This window comes from Halichoerus grypus, chromosome 10 (assembly GCF_964656455.1).
Source record: "Halichoerus grypus chromosome 10, mHalGry1.hap1.1, whole genome shotgun sequence".
NCBI lineage: Eukaryota > Metazoa > Chordata > Mammalia > Carnivora > Phocidae > Halichoerus > Halichoerus grypus.
Window position 1 is genome coordinate 127,255,427 of NC_135721.1, and position 16,287 is coordinate 127,271,713.

The following is a 16,287-nucleotide window of genomic DNA, read 5'->3' on the forward strand; positions in this document are numbered from 1 at the left end:
CTCAACAGCCACTCAATGCCTGGATGTTTGAGCTAAAAAAATCATTTATTTGAATCCATTTCTTGTACAGGTGTACAAACCAAAGCCCAGAGACTGCAATGATTTAAAGCTAATTATTCCAGCCTCAGGGTGGCGGGGTGGGGGGGAGTCAGCAGTGAGGACACAGGAGATCTGAAAGAGGGTGTAGGGGCGGCAATTTAGAGCTTGGGCTCTGGTGTCAGGCTGTTTTGGGTTCGAATCCCAGCTCTGCCGCTTCCTTACCTTGAGCCAGTTGTTTACTCTAAGCCTCATTTTCCTCATCTGCAAAATGGGATGGTAAATAAATGTCTACCTCAGAGAGCTGCTGCAAGGGGTAAGTGCATTAACACGTGCAAGGCATTTAGGAGAGCTTCCAGCTGTGCACACAGAGCGTCTGATGAATGCTAGCTGTCCTCACAGGGGAGGTCTCTCAGCCCACACCACCCCATCGGCCTAGCCCGCCCAGCCTCCGAGTGGTCCAGCTGGTCTTTGCTTCCTGCCCCGTCCCGGAACGGCCTGCTATATCCCGTCGGCCAGGGCCCTTGCTGCCCGGGTGAGTTCGAGAGGCTTCCGTTTTCTGTAATGAATCCCCACTCACCACACATGGTTGTCAAGCCTACATTTTTACTCCGACCCCTCTCTTTGGGCCTTTCCTGTCACAGGTTCCCAAACGTCACACTTCTCTGGCCACACGTTTCCAACGAATCCTGTGTCTTTTAAACAAAAGCTTTTGAGTTTTAATTCTTGATGTGCACTCATTGAAAAAGTAAAATTGTGTAATCACTTTATAAAAAGAAATATCCAATACATACAAAAGTAGATCAAATTTATGTATATTTACAAACCATAATCAAGCGAACGCCTGTGAACCCACGACCCAGGTGAAGAAATAGTATGTGATAGTAATGCTGACATTTCCTGCGTGTCCTCCACCCCGGGGGTAACTACAATTTCTTCTCATCCCTTTTCTTTTCTGGAGAGTTTTTAATACTGAGATATATGTCCCTAACAAATTGCTATTTTGTCTCACTCAGGACTGACATTCTATTGTACGTGTTCTTTTGCTGCTTGTACTACTCTTCTCTCAGTAGTAAAACAACACACACTGCTCACCTTCTCCATTTTAGCCTTGTCCTAAGAAACGACATTTGCAAAGATGCTGGTTTTGTGTGCTAGGGAAAGATGTGTTAAATCTTCATTAAAATAAATACGTGCTTATTCCGGCGGCATACTTGGGGAACTCCTGCACCGAGTTAGGAGTGTGGGCTCTAGAGGTAGAATCCAGCTCTGCCATTTATTGGCTGGATGGCCTTGGCATTGAAACTTCCCTTGCCTCAGTTTCCTTACTTGCGAAATGGGGATATTCCAGTCATTCATAACTGGGGATGATTTTGAACCCCCAGGGGTCAAAATTTGACAAATGCCACAGAAATTTTTGGTTGTCACGACTTGGGGGGAGGGATGCTCCTGGCAGCCAGTGGGTGGAGGCCAGGGATGCTGTTGAATCCTACCGTGCACAGGACAGGCCTGCGATGAAGAATGATCTGTCTCAAAATGTCTATAGTACCAAGGTTGAGAAACCCTGGGGTATACCAGGAGCTAGCCCCTCATAAATCATAGCGTGGGGGACGAGGAGATTATGCAGTAGGGTTACCAGCACAGGGCTAGACACAAGGTGGGTCTGATTTTCTGGGGCAGGCAGCCAGGGCCTTGGGCAGAGCCCTGCAGGTTGCTTCTCTAGGTAGGCACTGATCCCCGGCTAGGAGGAAGCCTGCAGGAGAAGGAGCAGATTCCTGGGGAGCCTGTTCCTTTAAGAGCTGGGAGGTCCCATTTCCCCCAGAGCCTGGCAAGGGAAGCCTGCTCCAGTTTCTAACCCCTAGACAACTCCAGGGAAGGCCCACATAATTGATGTTCTGCTGACAGAGGCATGAATTATGCACCCGGCATATTATGTACGTATTATGTACAGTCCTTAGGGTTTGTTATTCTAAGGTAGGCACCACCTTTGTACCTGAGAATGAGAATGTGCCCTGCCCTCCCCACCTCCCAGCCCCAGTATGCCTAGAAAAAAAGAAAAGGGGGCAGAGTCCTCCCTGGCTCCTGAGGGAGGGCAGTCTGCTGCTCAGCATTGTCTTGGGAGGGTCAGAGCACCTCAGGCCTCCTTCCGTGCACGCAGGCACCCCTCTGCACTCCGTCCTGGCCCTGCCCACAAGACTGTTTTCTTTCCTAGACCCGCTGAAGCCTTTAGAGTCAGGGCCATTCTTCCTGGCTGGGGAACTTCCAAGTGGGAGTTAAACCCCCTGTGCCTCAGTTTCCTTATCTTTAAGATTTGGGGTGGGGGGGTGGAGGTGTCCAATGCAAGGCTGCAATGAGAGTTCAATGAATTCATAAGGCCCTCAGATCAGCTTTTATTGCTGTTATTACTCTGCAGCCTTATACTTATTTATGAGCTGGTTTGGGATCTGGGTTGGAGTCCTGACACTATTATCCCCGGCTGTGTGGCTTTGGACAAATCGTTTCCCCTCTCTGAGTCTCCATTTCTCCATTTTTTATCTCTAGAATGGAGATGGAAGTAATTGAGCACTTGCCACATAACAGCTACTTAATATATGTTACGTTATTAAATTATGATCCAGGTAATTTATCATCACGCCCACTCCCAGCCCCTGGACTGGTTGCTGAGGTCTGTGGGCCCCAGTGCCTGCTAAGGCAGCAGACATCCCACAAACAGCCTGAAACCCAAACGAACAGTTTTGACCTGGTCTCTGGGATGGACCCCAGGGGTGGACCAGCCAGCACCTGGAGTCCTCCCAGAACCTTGTTCAAACCCCTGTCTGGGCCTCTGCATTTCCAGCTTTGCTTTCCTGGGATCTGAGCCCAATCAGGTTTGGGCAGGACTCCAGGAACCCGGGGAGCAAAGGCAAAAGCCAGGACAAGGGACTAGGAGGCAGTCTTCAAATTCCCTCCCTGTGAGGAGATTCTGGATCCTGGAACCCACCTGTCTGCACCAAATGGGGGCAGAAGCTTTGGTCCTCTGGGTGAAGAGAGCAGCAGGTGGGAGTCCCCAGGGTGGGATCCAGGGGTGCTGGAGCCAGGCCCTCCTCCTAATTGTCGGCTCTGGTGGTTGATCACGGGGATGCCCACCTTTGGCTCCAGCAGCTATAAATACAAACTGTTTATCATTTCCTCCACACACTCCCCTGCTCTTCCAGGAATGTGAACGAGGCACAGAATATCTGTGCATAAAAGGGCACAGGCTCCTGTCTGGAAAGATGGGGAGACACAAGCAGAGAAGGGAAGGGTCTCATTCATGGGTACATAGCCCATTGGGGTCAAACCCGTACAGGGATGCCAGAAGCTCTAGCAAGCTGAGAGATGTTCAGGGCTTGGAAACTGCCCTTTTTTTTTTTTTTAAACAAGTCATAAATCATTTTTTAAATTTAAATTTTAATTCCAGTAGAGTTAACCTACAGTATTATATTAGTTTCAGTATACAGTATAGTAATTCAACAATTCTTTACATTACTCGGGGCTTGTTGTGATAAGTGTACTTTTATTTGGAAATTGCTCTTCATGCACAAGCATGTTCATAGCAGCTTTATCCACAAATAAAAAAGTGGAATCAACCCAAATGTCCATCAGCTGATGACCGGATAAACGGGTATATCCATAGAATGGAATATTACTTATCCATAAAAAGGGGTGGAGGACAGACACACGCTACAACATGGATGAACCTTGAAAACATGATGCGAAGTGAAAGAAGCCAGACACAAAAGGCCACATACTGTAGGATTCCATTTACATAAAGTGTCCAGATAAGGCAAACCTTTAGAGATAAAAAGCAGATTAGTGGCTGCCAGGGTGGGAATATGGATTAACAGTTGTTAATGGTTATGAGGGATCTCTTTGGGGTGATAAAAGTGTTCTAAAACTGATTTAGGGTGATGGTGGCACAACCTGGCAAATTTACTAAAAACTCAGTGAGCTGCGCACCAGAAATGGGTGAATTAGATGGTAATAAGCCTTAATACAGTAATAAAATTTTTGCTTTCCATAAAGCGTATCCCATTGCTTTTAATCCTCACAACCGTATTGAAAGGTCATAGGAGAGAAGCAAAAATCCAAGCAAGCCACAGATAGCCCTTCTGTGAACCCTGCAATAGTTCCAGAAGCTCTCGGATAAAGGTCTAATTCTTTGCATTTTGTTGGCATGATTTTATTATTTTATTTTATTTTTTTTTTTTAAAGATTTTATTTATTTGAGAGAGAGAAACACAGCGAGAGAGGGAATACAAGCAGGGGGAGTAGGAGAGGGAGAAGCAGGCCTCCCGCGGAGCAGAGAGCCCAATGTGGGGCTCGATCCCAGGACCCTGAGATCATGACCTGAGCCGAAGGCAGACACTTAAGGACTGAGCCACCCAAGCGCCTCTTGGCACGTTTTTCTTACCAAACGCTGTGCTAGTTGCTGGGGATATGCAGCATGGATAAGAAAGACCATTTCTGTGGCTGCAAGGAACTGGGAGAGAGACGTGGACAAAATAACACAGAAACCCATAAAAGAGCAAGATGATGCCAGAGAGTGCTAAGTGCTACATGTTACTGAGAAAAACAAACCAGGGGGATCGGTAGGGTAGCAAGGGGTGAGGGGTGTCCACATGAGGTTGGGTAGTCAGGGCAGACCTATTTCAGGAGATGCCCTGGTTGTTGGGACTTGAGGATGAGGAGTATGTTGTTCAAAGATCTGAGCATTCCAGGCAGAAGGCGTAGCATGTGCAAAGGCCCTGAGGTGGGAATGAGTTTGGCTTAATCAAGCAACAGAAAGCAGCTCAGTGTAAGTGGGGCTGAGTATAGGGATAGTTGGAGGGGATGAGGTTGGAGCGGCAGGAAGAACTCATCAAGAATGATAGAGAGATTTGGATTTTTATATTAAGACTACCTTTCTTCTCTCTCTCCAGACTATTTCCTGAATTTCCCACTGCATATTCCATACTGAATCCTGGTAAAAACACTTATAGTTCCCAAGCCGCACTGCCATGGTTGCTCACACCCCAAGATCCTCACCATGCTGTTCCCTCTGCCTTCAGCACCCTTCCTCCTCCACTTCTCTTGGCTGATTCCTATCAGCTCCCAACTCAGGGGCCATTGCTTCAGTGAGCCTGCTCTGACCCCCAGCTCTGGGTCAGGTGTGTCCATCCTCTGGACTCCCACAGCCCCTAAGCTTCTCCCATGAGAGCACTGATCTCGCTGAGCTGGAATTTTCTCCTCTGTGTCCTGCAAAGGAATGTCAGCTCATGAGGACCCAGGCTGAGTCTGTCTTGGACTGCTGTGTCCTTAGGTCCTGAACAGTGCCTGGCACAGAGTAGGTGCTCCCTAAATGGATGATAAATGAATGAACAAGCAAATGAATGGAAGGGAGGCTCAGAGAATGAAGTGAGTTATCCAGGTTCACACAACTTGGAAGAGGTAGATCTGGGACTTGATCTCGGGTCTGTGGGTGTCCAGAAGACATGTTCAAGGACGTAAGAGGAGGCAGCTTCCGGACCCGGCAACCCTCTTGCTCCTTTTATGGTCCTTCCGCTTCCCTGGCTTTAAAGGGAGATTATAGCTGGGGAGTTTTAATTAGAAGGGTCACTGGCGCAGATCCGATTAAGGGGATTGGGAGCAGGCTGATGGTCTGCACCCCTCTCCCCACTGGAGGTGGGGGGCCACCACTGGGGAATTGGTGAGAAATTGGAGTCAGGAACCTGCAGGTGGCGCTCCTGGGCACAAAGGGACAGGAATCCAGGGATAAATGTGCTTGGACAACAAAGGATGAAGGCAGAGGCCTTGGGGTGAGCCAGCAACAGTGGCCTTCACCAACAGAGGGCAACCGAGTCACACAGGTGGAAAGGAGGTGCCGTGGCATTGCTGGGGGTATCCTAGGCATTATAAATCAGAAGACTTTAGGCTGAGAAATTTATTTTTACTTATTGGCCCAAGTTTCAAAATTGGAAGATTTCACATAAAAATCCAGATTTTCACATTCCCTTGGAAAATCAGATGATGTCTACACTCAACCTGCATTCCCGAGGGCAACCATTGCCTGGAGCTAAGGAGCAGCTGCCCCTTTAGACAGGCCCCTTCGCTCCTTCCGTTATCTGTCAGGTCGCTGTAGGCGTTGGGTTTGCAATGCGGGACCCACTGACGTAATACTGAAGACTGCAACCGCTTACTGACTTGCTACTGTATATGAAGAACTTTCCAGACGAGATCTGCATCTAATTGCACAAGCCAGAAACCTACGGGTCATCCTTGTCCCCATATCCAACCCATCACCAAGTCTTGCCAATTCTGGCTCACAAACATCTTTTGGTCTTTTCCATTCCTTCTCTACCTGCAAGCTACCACCCTTGCCCCAAGCCACCACCACCTCCCACTGGGCCACCACAAACAGGCTTTCCAGCTTCCTTTACAATTAGACGAGGCCATGTGGGCCGCGTGACTAGGTCTGGCCAATGAAATGTGAGCAGAAATGATGCTTGCCCGTTGTTTCCTTTTTCTTGCTGGCTGGTAGGCAGATGTGATGGGCAGAGCTGCTTGGATCTGAGACGAAAGTTAATCGCAGCCCTAGCCTGGCCCTTTAGTGAAAAAGTTTGCCAACTCCTGGTCTACCTTATAACATCTGTCTTATTTAAGCCACTGGATTTTGGAGTCTTGTTGTTACAATCACTTAGTCTATACTCTCCTGAACTCTCCAGCACCATCCTGTACCAGGCTCCCCTTTGCTCTTTCACTTCAGGTGAATTAGTCTTCCTTTGGTCCCTCACAGTTCTCATGATCCTTCTTGCCACAGGGCCTTTGCCCATGCTGTTCTTGCTGCCTGGAATGCTTTTTCCTTCACTCTGCCTGGTCAGTTTCTCCTCATCCTTCTTAGCTCAGCTGAGGCATCACCTCCTCAGGGAAGCCATCCCTGACCCTGATTTGATCAGGTCAAATCTGTAATTGCAGGCTTTCAGAATGCATGTCTTTCTCTTCAGAATGCTAAGTCGCAATTTTACAATAATGGCCACCTCTGTAGAATGTAATCAACTTGAGGACAGAGGTGTGTGTCTCATTTTCTCAATCTTGAGTCCTCGGAGCATATAGTAGGTGCTCAACACGTATTTATGGAATGAAGAATCTCATTTCATCCTGAAAACCACCTGCAGGTTGTGTTGTACCCCTGGCCCTCATTTTATAACTGGGGAAACTGAGGCTTAGAAAGACAATAACCAAAGTGACAACAAGGGAAGTGGCCAAGGCGTGGGTTTGATCCATGTCTACTAGGCACTGAAGCCCTTCTCTGTTTTAACACCTGAGCACCTTTTCTTATCCCAGAATCCTGGGGTGTGAATTATGTTGTTTTTTTTTTAAATTTTATTTATTTATTTGACAGCGAGAGAGATAGCGAGAGAGGGAACACAAGCAGGGGGAGTGGGAGAGGGAAAAGCAGGCTCCCTGCTGAGCAGGGAGCCCAATGGGGGCTTGATCCCAGGACTCTGGGATCATGACCCGAGCCGGAGGCAGACGCTTAATGGCTAAGCCACCCAGGTGCCCTAAATTTTGGATTTTTGAGGGGTGAAACAGAAAGGAACATATTAGATAATTGAATTATGGTTTTTAACATATGTCCTCACTTGAACCATCTCCCCCAGGTGACCTGACTCTTCCCTACACGATCTGGGCTGGACATCCTTCTCCTAACAGGTGAATTAAGTTCCCATGAGCCTTGTTAAAGTAGGGATTCTGGGAGCTGGTGAGATTACAACCTCCTGCCCATCTGAGGACAATGCTTCTGGTGGTGGTGGTGGTGGTGGTGGTGGTGGTGGTGGTGGTAATGGAGACTTGACTCTGGTCCCTGCAGAGGGAGGAGGGGATAGTGAGAAACTTGATCAGAACAGGGTTCTTCCTGCCTGAGTGATCGTCAATTCCCTACATTTGCTGAGGGCGTGCAGAGCTGAGGAAGGGACTGTTGGTCTCAACAGTGATGAATGGTGTCGGTCCATCCCTGCTGCAGGGAGCAGTGGATTGAATAAAAAACAAGGAGCACAGGAAATGTTAGGTAAGGACAATGTCTACAGGTTCTGCTGAGCCACAAATCTGTCCCCTTGCCCCTGAATCTGCAGGGATGGGGAGTGTGGAGGGTAGTCTTTGAGAGCCTGGCCAGGGCAGCTGGGGGTGCTAAAGGAAGCTAAATATGTTGGTCTGGATGTTGGGATTGGACACCACCCTGGCTAACATCAGAATGATGGCTCTATGATTCTCGATAACAGCCAGATTTGCTGGTTAATGTCCAAGATACATTTAGAAGGAGACATTTGGGGGGCTTAACAACAGATCTTTTTCATATAGCACTTTAGTCTCACTAGAGATTCATGTTGAGGTGAACGCATGGGTAGTCAGGAGACCTACTTTCCAATTCTGGCTGGGCATCTTTAGGCCAGTGTCTTCACATCTCTGGTCTTTCTCATGGAACGGCCACTGAGAATCTGCTGGGTCTCCAGCGTAGTTCCTTTCCAAGCCGTGACTCAGGGAACCAGTGGCTCTATCGTCTCAATATGTGACTTCCATTCTTGCCAAGGCAGGGGCAGGAATAGCGTGGAGAAGTCACGCTTGCCTGTGCCCAGAAGTGATATGCGTCATTGCTTCCCCTGACAGCGAGGTCTGAGATCTACAGCCTGCCTCCCCATGGGGATGCAGTTAGTGCTCTGAAACCTGTAAAATGCTCACGAAGCCTAAGGAGATGGTCTCCAACGCAGGTGTGCGCACCGTATGATGTACTGGGGGAGGAGCAGAAAGAAGTGACTGGCATTTGATGGGTAAGTCCTAGAGACCTGCCATCCAACACTGTGCCCAGAGTCCCAATACCATATAGTACACTAAAAGTGTGAAGAGGGTAGGGGGCCCCTGGGTGGCTCAGTCAGTTAAGCATCTGCCTTCAGCTCAAGTCATGATCCCAGGGTCCTGGGATCGAGCCCCACATCGGGCTCCCTGCTCGGCGGGGAGCCTGCTTCTCCCTCTCCCCCCTGCTCATGCTCTCTCTCCCGCGTGCTCTCGCTCTCTCTCTCTCAAATAAATAAATAAAATCTTTTAAAAAAATGTGAAGAGGGTAGATATGTTAAGTAGTCTCACCATAATAAAAATAAAAATAACTGTGATAGATGTAATAAAAAATAATAGCATTGGGGGCAGATTTTTAAAAAGAGAGAAATTACCGGCATTTCTACTTTTAAATGAAAAGAAAAGAAGTAATCCCGTTTTACTGACGTTGAGCCCATGAATCAACACTGGCGTCCTGCTCGCTGGGTATGTCAGACAGCCATGGGGGAAACAGAAGTGCCCTGAAGGAGGAGGGGGCGCCTCAACTCAGTGGGTTGGCAAAGAAACCCTCACATCTTTGACCGCAGCCCTGCAGTGTATGTATGCCTGGCGTGGAAGAGATTTCTAGCACTCACTCCTCTCTGGTTCTTGTCTTCTTCCTGGGCACACTGGAGGCCTCTATTTCCTCTGTGCAGAACTGTGTGACTCGCTGTGCACTGGGATGATGCAGATGGCTTCTGGGCTGAGGGTGAGTGGGTGTGAGCTCCCTCTCCTCAGCAACAATGGAGGTCTCGTGTTGAGAGGACAGTGGATCCTGAGTCACCACGACTTGGAAGAGGGCCGTGCTGCACTCTTACTGGGTCCTTAGGGGGAATCACACAGGTGAGAAACAAAACTTTGACGTGTAAATTCACAAGATTGTGGTTTCCTCACTACTCCTAACTACTGTTTACTCACCTCTGTAATCTAGTGTATCCTGACTAACTCATCTAGTTGAGTTGGAGTGTAGATTCTATTCTCTGGTTTTAAGCAAACTAGTCCTCACAGACAAAGACAAATGGTTTACAAAGATCCCCGTAAAGAAACAACAGCTTGGAGGTAGCTTTAGTAATGTCAGCCCAGGTAACCATCAAGATAACAGCTAAACGGATACTTCTGGCGTGAGCCCATCAGTGGTGACGACGCGAGGTTAAGAGCAACGATGAGCTCATCAGATCTGACAAAAAGTTAACTAAAAGGGTCAAAGTCATCAGGAAGACTCTGTAATATGAATTTTCATCCTGTCTTTTACAGTGAACCCTGTCTTCATTCATCATCAAACACAGGAAGAAGCATGACAAATGAATAGAAAAATGAATGAATAAACTAGGTCCAGTGGAAGAGAGGCACTAGAATGTATTGGTTAGGAAGCTAGGCCTGCATTTTATTATTTTTTTTAAAGATTTTATTTATTTATTTGTCAGAGACAGAGACAGCGAGAGAGGAAACAGAAGCAGGGGGAGTGGGAGAGGGAGAAGCAGGCTTCCCGCTGAGCAGGGAGCCCGATGCGGGGCTCGATCCCAGGACCCTGGGATCATGACCTGAGCCGAAGGCAGACGCTTAATGACTGAGCCACCCAGGTGCCCCAATTATTTTATTATTTTTAAAAATATTTTATTTATTAGGGTGCCTGGGTGGCTCAGTTGGTTAAGCATCTGCCTTTGGCTCAGGTCATGATCTCAGGGTCCTGGGATCGAGCCCCACATTAGGGCGGGGGCGGGGGGGGAGAATGATTTCAGGACTCTGAGATCATGACCTGAGCCGAAATCAAGAGTTGGATGCTTAACCGACTGAGCCACCCAGGTGCCCCATAGACCTGCAACAGCTTCCTGATTTTCCAGCTGTGAGCCCTTGGAAAAGTTACTTAACCTCTCTGAGCCTCAATTTCTTCACCTGTGCAATGGGGATCACCACAGTTCCTACTTCATTAAGGATTCCATGCGATCATGCATATGGTGCCCAGCATACAGTCGGGGCCCAGGGAATGTTTGCTGCTCATTTGTGTTCAACTGGAAGGAAGATGTGAGCAACATATAAGACCATTCTAATGTGGGGTCTGTTATCATGAGCTATTATTACTATTCTTCGGCGGGGGACTGAAGAAAAAAGCAGAGTCAGTGAGACCTGGGTTCAAATCCTGCCCCTGGACAATCAATGTTCCCTGTGTGCCCCTTAGCACAGCTGTGTAAGTTCACACAAGGAACTTTGCTTCTCTGAACCTCAGTTTCTTCATCTGTAAAAAGGGAATAATAATACCTACATGGTCAGGTTTTTATAAGGATTAACCTCATTCATTCGTCCATCTGTCCATCTGTCCATCCGTCCATCCATCCATCCATCCATGTGTTCAATGATGCACCAGGCGCCATCTTAGGCTCGGGGTACAGCAGTGAACAAACCAGGCAGAAATCCCAGTTTGTGTGGAGCTGACCATCTTGTAGAGGGAAGGGGTACGCAGTGAACAATAACAGGGCAATAGGATAATTTTGGGTGATGGTAATTGCTTCGAAAAAATTAAGTCGGTTGTAGGAAAGGGGAATGACTAGGAGATGTGTTCACCTGTGGTGGTCAGGCAGGGCCTCTCGGTGGAGGTGACCTTTGAGCTGAGACCTGAATGATAAGGAGGAGCTGGCCCTGTGACCATCAGTGGGAAAAGCATTCCAGGCAGAGGGAACAGCAAGCGCAAAGGACCTGAGGTGGGAACATGTGGGGCCAGCATGGTTGAAGCAGGGCAACTGAAGGGAAGAGTAAGAGGGAATGAAGCGGGAGAGGGAACGGGGCGGAAGTTCAAGGCTCTTCAAGCCACACATGCAAAGTGCAGAACATGCTACGGTTCTTATGAATATTCTTAGCAGCAGTCTTCCTCTGACTCCCTTCTTCATGCCCCGCTAAGGGCCTGCTTTGGAAAATGAGGGCGATCATTCTTGTGTCTCAGAAGAGTCCCTCGGATAGTCAGCCAGAATCCCCCAACCCACTGGTTTCCTCTCAGTGATTTTCCAACCCCATAAGCCATGCTGCTTCTCAGCAGCAAATTCCCACTTGCCCCAGCTGTCCTGGGAGTCAAGCCCAGACTCTCCTCCCACGGTCCCTGTGCCTGCTACAATGTCCTGAATGGAGTCCCCCGTATTACCATCTATGACAAGTGTCATTAGACACTTTTTCTTCAACACCTTTCTTGTCTGGGCCCTCAGGAGCCTCTCGTCTTCTTGTTATAAAAAGGGAGTCAGCAGAGCCCTCAGCACCTCTCACTGGCTGTTCCTCAGGCCTGGAGAATCCTTTTCCCACTCCCTCTTGCACACACAGTGGGCTTTCTCACTTCTTTCAGGACTTGGCAGAAATGGCACCTTGGAGAAGCCTTTTCAACTTCTCCCAGATGGAAGCACATGCCCTTCGCTAAGGTAGGAACTAGGTCTTGTACTCCCCTTTTTGCAGCCCTCCAGCGGCTTCCTACGGCACTCAAAACAAGGTCCAAACTCTTACAGGGCTTACAAGGCCTTGCCTGATCTGGTCCCCATGTCGGCCTCTTAGATCTCCTCTCCTCTGCTCTTTCCCACTCTCTTCCAGCCACACTGGCCATCTATATGCTCCTCAACATGCCAAGAGCATTCCTCCTCAGGACATTTGCACTTGCTGTTTTCTCTACCTGTGATGCTCTCCCTCCAAATTTCTCTGTGACTGGCTTCTTCATACCCCTCATATTCCCTCCTTAAAGGGGCTGTCCCTGACAACCTGATTCAAATAAATACCTCCTGGGGTGCCTGGTTGGCTCAGTTGGTGGAGCATTTGACTCTTGATCTTGGGGTTATAAGTTCAAGCCCCATGTTGGGTGTAGAGATTACTTAAAAATAAGTAAATCTTATGAAAACCCCACAAAACTCCTCCCCAGTTACTCATTCTTCCCCCACTGTTTTACCTCCTTGGTGACTTGCCACAGTCTGCAGTCATCTTGTTTATTTATTTATTCACTCATTCATTTTCTGCTTCCCCACCTACCCAGATCAGCACTGCGAGGGCAGGGACTGTGTCTGTCTTGCAAAGCTGAGCCCCATTCCCCAGCACAGAGTTTGGTATGGTGTTGGCACTCCACAAATTCTGGTACATTAAATGAAAAGTGAGTGGGTAGATGGTTGGATGATTTGTTGGTTGGTTGGATGGATGGGTTGAGAAGCCATGGACCCAATTGGACCACCCAAAATGCAATGCTCATTGAGTCCTCGCCCTGTGTCGGGCACTACGGGGAAATACAAGCTTGAATTAGCAGCTGAACATCTATTAACGATGACATAATAATAACAGCCAAAATGTATTGATTACTTAAGGCCAGGCACTGTGTCAACTGCTCTGCCTGCCTAGTCTCATTTACTCCTTATATCAACCTGAAGAGGTAGATGCTCTCAAATCCTGGTTTACAGTCGGGAAAACCAAGGCTCACAAAAGTGAGGCTTCATGGAGGAGGAGTCATTTGGGCTGGGCCTTGAAGGATGGACTCCTGCAGGAGGAGGTGTTCAGGCAGAGGTAAGCACAGGTACAAGGGCTTGAAGTGGGGAATGACAGCCAGCCCCATGTGGCTGGGGCAGGTATGCACAGATAGGTTTAGTAGTGTGGACATGACTCATACTGGCCAATCAAGTTTCATCTTGGGCTTCTTTTTTTCTGGAATTATTGGGGAAGAAGTGTTCTTTTTCATCAGGGGGTGCTGAGTTATTACGATGTCAACCTGGAGAGGTCAGAGAGTCATCTTTGGACCTTTGGGAAGAATCTTTCAAAGAATATAGCCATTGCTGAGGGAGTCTATGCTAAGAGACATAAGCAGGTTGCTGATGACACTAGTTAAGCACCTGGATACAGCCATTCCCGAAGCCAGTATCCCTGGACTTTCCATTAACGTGAACTGACCAATACCCTTTTTTAATTAGGCCAATTTGGGTTGGGTTCCTGACTCTTGCAAATAAAAAGTGACCTGGCCAACAAAATTCTCACCTTCATTTAGCAGGTGAGATAACAGATTCATAGAGGTAAAGTGACTTGCCCAGGATCACACAGCCAGGAAGCAGCTGAATCACACTGAGATATCACATAGAAGGTACGTGGCATCTAACAGGTCCTCAACAAATACTGGTTTTTTTTTCCCCTCCACTGACCAAGAAATGGTGGAGCAAAGGACTAGAAGAGATATACCACGTGGAACCCCCCGAGCTCTAAGCTGCTGGGCAGATTCTGGATTCCTTTTGGAATCTTCTAAACTGCACTGGGGTCTGGCAGAAGCAGGACCCAAGGCTCAGTAGTTGGCAAGTAAAGTGAACCAGCTGTCAGGATGTCTTCATTTGAACAAAACTCCTGAGATTCCCGTTCCCTCCAAAAAATGCCCTCTGAGGGTCCTGGCTATCACCCAGTGTTTCCAGGGAAGGACCTGAAGTCTTAGCACTTACTTATTTACTTACTTATTGATTTAAAATACAGGTGACCTTCCTTCCTTTTATTTCTTAATTGACCTAGCACTTCTTGGCGACTTATGCTTAGTAGGCGCTTGCACAGCTAAGAGATTTGGTACTGCCAAAGATTCTGTGGTCATTTGAACTTTTCAAAGCTCCTTCACACTGGAGCGGAACGGAGAGTAAGGGGTTAGCCTGCCAACTCTGATGTTGGACTTGCAATTGGGTTGCAATTCTGGCTCTTGCCAGCTTGGTGACCTCTGGTACATTTCGTAACCTCTCTGAGCCTTGGTTTCCCCTTGTGGAAGATAGGGCAGATTTAGAAGAAGAAACAAGACAAACCAGGTAGATGCTCTTAGTACAGACATTGGAACCTCTTTAGCTTTGGGGCCGTGCAAAGGAGTTCTACGTAGTGGCTGGGCCCTGGCATGGGTCATTAAGTCAGTTCGCTGAGCCTCAGTTTTCTCATTTGTAAAATGGGCGCAGCAATGGAAATCATGGGTGGAAAACGCATACCACCCTCAGTGCCAGTGAAGGGCGAGTGGCCCAACAAGTGTAAATTGAGGCCGCTTTGCTAGCTGGAGAGCTCCAGCTACCTGTGGGCAGTTCGCTTTGGCCCACGCACTGAATTATTTGCCAACATTTATTTCCTCTACGAATCCAGATTTCCAGCTTCTCAAAAAAAAGAAAGAAAGAAAGAAAGAAAGACAGAAAAAAAAGAAAAGAAAAGAAAAAGTCTGAGGTTCTGGCTACTCTGGACATGTCCTCCTCTGTGGCAACCGGGCTGGATCTGAGTGCCAGCTAGTCCAGGCCTGTGTTTTTAAAATCTTCCACACGGCCCGCATGAGTTGTTTATGAGGCCTGCTTGGCCTCCGCCGGGATCTTGGTTTGCGAGCCGAGGAATAAATCATTGCAAGTGTGGCCAGTGATGAGGGTAAGGCTTCAGCACGGTCAGGGAAGCAGTCATGGCTTCCTCAGAATGCTGGGCCTGCAGCTGGGTCCACGGAGTGCTCTGACTCAGGGAGGTGTGGATGGGATCCCTGTCTGCTCTAGCCCCTCACCCATCAGTCCTGTGGCCTGATTGTCCTGGTCTGCAGGGAAGCCACATTGTTGCTTCCTTCGAGTCCCTGGCTGCATTTTCTCCCCTGTCCCCCCTGCTTCCAGACTTCTTGAAGCTCCTTCGCATTCTCCACCACCTGCTCTCCCAATAAAACAAAATGATTGGAGAACAAACAGTAGGGTGCCTCAGGAGGGCCTCTCTGAGGAGGTGACATTCGTGAGGGGATCTGAAGGATGCACAAGAGCCAGGCATGGCAAGATCTGAGGACAGGGTGTTCCAGGAAGAGGTAGCAGCAAGTGCAAAGGCCCTGAGGCAGGGAAGAGATTGACATATAAGAAAAAGAGAAAGGAGAACAGTGTACTAGAGCTTGGGAGGAAGGCAATGGGTGTCAGAGATGAGATCGAGGAAAGAAGTGAGGAAGGACTTAAAGACCCGATGAGACACTTTTATTCTGAGAACGACGGGAGCCACAGAGGGCTTCTTAGCAGGCCAGTGACATGGCCCAATGTGGGTTTAAAGAGCTTCTAGCTGTGTTTGGTAACAGCCTGTAGCTGGATTGGAATAGATGCAGGAATCTAAGTGAGGAGGACAGGCAGGTGTCCAGGTGAGGGATGGTGGCTGTTGAGAATAGAGAAGACAGATTCAAGGCATATTTTGGAGGTGAAATAACCAATTTGCTGATGGCTCGAATGTGTGAGGTGAGGTAAAGAAAAGTCAAGGAAGAGTCGCAGGTGTTGTCCTGAGCAATCAGGAGGATGATAGTGGCATTTCCTGAGATAAGAGGATAGGGTGGAGCATCCTGGAGAGGCCGGAGGAGCACCTGGGGTCAGATCATGACAGGTTGTGAACGCAGGCTGAGGGATCTAGATAAGACCCTGTAGGTAATGGGGAGCTACG

At 48.3% G+C, this 16,287-nt stretch overlaps 1 protein-coding gene across 1 annotated transcript in view; it reads right to left on the bottom strand.

The window, feature by feature from the left end:
- KCNB1 (potassium voltage-gated channel subfamily B member 1) overlaps positions 1-16,287 on the bottom strand; it is a 99,511-nt gene that overhangs the window by 10,803 nt on the left and 72,421 nt on the right. The window lies entirely within an intron of this gene.